Source organism: Austrofundulus limnaeus, unplaced genomic scaffold (assembly GCF_001266775.1).
Source record: "Austrofundulus limnaeus strain Quisiro unplaced genomic scaffold, Austrofundulus_limnaeus-1.0 Scaffold59, whole genome shotgun sequence".
NCBI classification, from domain to species: Eukaryota; Metazoa; Chordata; class Actinopteri; order Cyprinodontiformes; family Rivulidae; genus Austrofundulus; species Austrofundulus limnaeus.
The window spans coordinates 1,710,446-1,714,665 of NW_013952461.1; the positions used below are offsets into that span (position 1 = coordinate 1,710,446).

At 36.9% G+C, this 4,220-nt stretch overlaps 1 long non-coding RNA gene across 2 annotated transcripts in view; it reads right to left on the bottom strand.

The window, feature by feature from the left end:
- Positions 1–4,220, bottom strand: part of LOC106518342 (uncharacterized) — an 11,303-nt gene that overhangs the window by 4,014 nt on the left and 3,069 nt on the right. The window contains exon 2 of one of the 2 annotated variants that reach the window (XR_001310306.1): positions 1,727–2,060. This is a non-coding gene — a long non-coding RNA (uncharacterized LOC106518342). Of the gene's footprint in view, positions 1–1,499; positions 2,061–4,220 lie in introns of those variants that run through there. The other variant, XR_001310305.1, reaches the window with a different exon arrangement.

The window sequence follows — 4,220 nt, forward strand, 5'->3', positions numbered from 1 at the left end:
GTATCTGAGGCAGGAAACATAGCCTTATATGGTGTTTTTGGGGTGGTAATTATGCTAATCTCCTCTCGCGTGCACGAGCAGCTGGATACGAACAGGTGAATTTACGCAGCTCATTTACACACTTTTCCTGAAGATAGAAGAGTTTGTTGAATCTGACGTGGCATGTTCGTATGAACCCTTTGTACGAACAAAGGTAAGAGAAATTTAGGATTAGAATACGAACATGTTCTTGCATGAGGGCCAATATTTGGTTTGGTAGTAGCTGAGAATCACATTCAGTGCTGCAAATTGTGCAACACTTTTTGCTTAAGTCAACCCTGTTTGTTAGCATCATGAACCACGGGACAAACCGTATTAAAATTCAGAGAGATTATTTTCTGCACATATTTATCAGATTACTTTTGGAATAAACATAACTGAATATGGTCACCTCAGCTAATTAACATTAGCCTACACAAAACGGCTGGAGCTCAGTCGTTTTAACACGGGGTAGGCAGTCCTGGCCGCAGCCCTGCATGTTTTACTTTTTCCCTGCTTCAACACAGCTGATTCAGTCAGTGATTTACCTCTTCCAAGTTCTGCAGAAGCCTGATAATCACCCATTCATTCAAATCAGGTGAGTTGAGCAGAGAAACACCTAAAACATGCAGGACTGCACCCCTCGATGCCCACCCCTGGTTTACCAGATACTCAGATACAGTTTGGTGTGGTAAAAGGCGGTGATCACAGCTCACACAAACACTAACAGACCAGAGATCAGACAAGATATTTATAGATTACAGTAAYGCAGGAAAGTATTCATAATGTTGATTTCTAGGTTTTCACTATAAAAGCTATATCTTCACCTTTTGTCAACAAAAATKATCTTATTTAGAACTTTAGCATGAAGCGCACAAGGTGCAGAGTTGTAAAGTAACTAAGTACAAATACTTGGTTACTGTACTTAAGTAGAAATTTTGGTTATCTGTATTTTACTTATTTTTCAGCGTACCTTTTACTTTTATTCATTACATTTTTACACAGTTATCTGTACTTTCTACTCACTACATTTTTTTAAAAAAAGGTAAGAAGTAGAAACTTGTTACTCCTATTTTATTCTGAGTTATYACTTAAAAAATACTGTCCTGATAAATTGTGTCTCCTGGATAGAGTGAATTTAATTGTATAAAAATATACCATCCTGACACCCTAAGCTTGTACACAGTCACAGCTGCACACCATTAGAAAAAATATTTTCCTTTCAATAAATGTCATTTTGGAAAATCTAACTGCTCACTTTTACTCAGTATTTTTACTTTTAATACTTAAGTAGATTTTGTGTCAGAAATTTACTTTTGATACTTAAGTACAAAACATATCAGATATTTTAAGACTTTTACTCAAGTACTATTTTTAGAGAAGACTAACTTTTACCAAAGTATTTTTATGATAAGATACTTGTATAAAGTACCTCAAAGTGATACTTGAGTAAAAGTACAACACTGAGAAGGTGACATGTATTTCTTCAAGGAATGTTAGTATTTTAATTAGATTTGTAAATATAATTTATAAAGGTATACATACGTATAAAATGACTTGAGTAGTATACATTTTAGACCGATCTTACAAAACTGTAACATAGTAACAGCATTAACATTTAAAAAGCTTCCTATCACCAGGGAGCACGCTGCTGTAAGAGAGTAAAATTTGACACCGAGCCACTCAAATCCAGAGAGCTGGAACATACCTTTAAGCTCGGAGTGAAAGTTTGTAGTAAAAAAAAAGCCTCAAGGTTTTGCCAGGACTTTCTAATCACACCTGGTGAATTAATTTAATGTTATTCACGGTGTACTCCATCAGGGGTTGTCTGTTTGCCAAGCGGGTCAACATGCATCCTGGCGAGTTTCACAGGGCTTAACCAACAACTCTACGTCGGTTCCAGTAAGCCAGCCGAGCTGGGTCACGATGAAAGACTCTGTCCATGCAAAAAAGTCTGTGGCGACAGGCRAAGAAACAGGAATCCTCTTAGTGGTAATATCCTGTTGTGCACCTCCATCTGTTGCTCTGTGATGGCCGACAGCCTAGATGGAGAGAGAAGAGGGAAAGATAAGGAGGCGCGTCATATTCAGTAGCCTGCTTTCCTCTTTAATCACGGCTGAATTCAGCTTTACTTACAACATTCAGAGGAAATCCCACATCTCATTTATTTACTGTATGATGGATTTATTATGCAATGAAAACAGAAATACAATTTGATAAAGCTAATTTTTTTTTTTACAACAGTCAGAACTACTATGCAATTTTAAATAACTTAACCTAAAAATTGGGTAATTATATGACCCCAATAAGAACCAGTGTAATATTTTCACTTTTTTGTAAACATTTTTTTTCTTTTTTTGCAAATTACAAAGCTATTCAGCGAAGACCAACATCTGGCAGGTTTTACATAGAATTGTAGAAATTAAAGGTGGTTGTTGAGAATGGAAACAGAAGGCAAATCCTCTGCCAACTCCAAATGTGATTTATTCAGTGGCTTTTTTTATATTTATTTTTGGCTGTGCTCCACCTCTGCATCTTGAAATGTGGAAGAAGAAAAAAAAAGGGAGGTAGCTGAAGTCTGACTGCTTAGCTAAATTTTTCCGGGTTTGTTTTATGCACAAGCTTTTCCACTGAAGTCAAACAGTAGTCGCAAAAATAGGACAAATCAGAGATTGATGAAGTCCCTCTCAGGCCTGATTATGAATGTTTTTTACTTGTTTTTGTATGAATTAAAGAGAATTTATTCAGAAGAGTGTCGAGATTTTGTTTTTGTAGTTTTATCATGGCAAAAAAAATAAATAAAAATTATCCATCCATCCATCCATTTTCTGTACACGCTTCTTCCTTTTCAGGGTCGCGTGGGTCACTGGTAACCATATCCAGCAGTCACAGTGCGAGGGGYGGGGTATACCCTGGACAGGTCGCAAGTCCATCACAGGGCTAAATAAAAATTATAATAATAATAAAAAAATCCAAACAGCCAGACTGGAGAAGCATACCATTTCTTTAAAAAAAGTTCAAATAATCTTCAAAGCATTATTTATGTTGAACATGTCAGGTTTAAGAGGTGAAGACATGGATAAACCCATGCATGAGCTGATTTGTTTTGGTGGATTAAGAAAATTTGTCTTTACTCTTAATGACTGTTTTTCAGACTGCTCACACTGCAACAAAACGGTCTTCTGAAAAAAAATAAACTGATGAACACATGCTGACAACAAAATGATTTGTATTATAGAAAAAAAATGTTGCTCTGGTTTAGGGATGAAAAAACCGCAACATCAACAGCATGCTGTGTCAACAAACAGCAGCACAGCAGCAAATTTATGTGTTCTCTTCATATAATTTAGAAGACAGCTTTAAGGAACGCGTGTGTTCACAACCAAAGCCATGAATAATATCTGCCATTTTTTTCCAAGACATTTATTTCATCATGACTGTCAGCTGAAACGGTTTGTTACTGGGCCTTTATTTTAATAGCATCGGTGCTTAGATTTACGATTGTAAATGGTACTGTCCGCTTTCTGAGCAACAAACATCTACAAATAATATTTAACTCAGTGACTTCACCGTAAACCTCAAAAACTGACACCGTCTGCATCTAATCCCGTTTGGTTCGGGGAGAAACCCAAGTTACAGCTCGAAAATGACGCGATTACACCGAAGGGAAGTGAAAAGACTTCATCGCCTCCTCTCGGGTCCCGGYTCTTTACTAGCAAAGAATCTACAGTGTCTGTAAAGTTCACTTAACAAGAAAGAAAATGAAATCCCGCCAAGGCCCTTGGTCTATTTAATTAAAGCTCAAGCAACTTAGTGGGATTGAATTAAATTTTTGGCAGGGGTAAACCAATATGCCAGGAAGGTGGGGTAGGCTGGGTGGAGTGCAGTGGAGTGAGGAAGACTATTCAAAAAGCACTGAGTCCATCTTTTATCAGTTAGGAATGCTACTAAGAACATGTTCTCTTCCTCTGTGCTGCTTTAATTTATATTAGCATGAGATAAACGTTTATCAGATTTGCTCTTTTGTCAACACAAACACCCTCACRTTTTACCCACTACGAATTGAATTAAATTCATCAGTTTAATGGCGTTCAGTCCAGCTCGTTTCACATTGCCTGCTCATAAAAAAAATAAAAAAAAAACTATCGGAGCTTAAGTTATTTCACATGCTAAAGGTCTCCTGACAACACAGGGGTTTACAG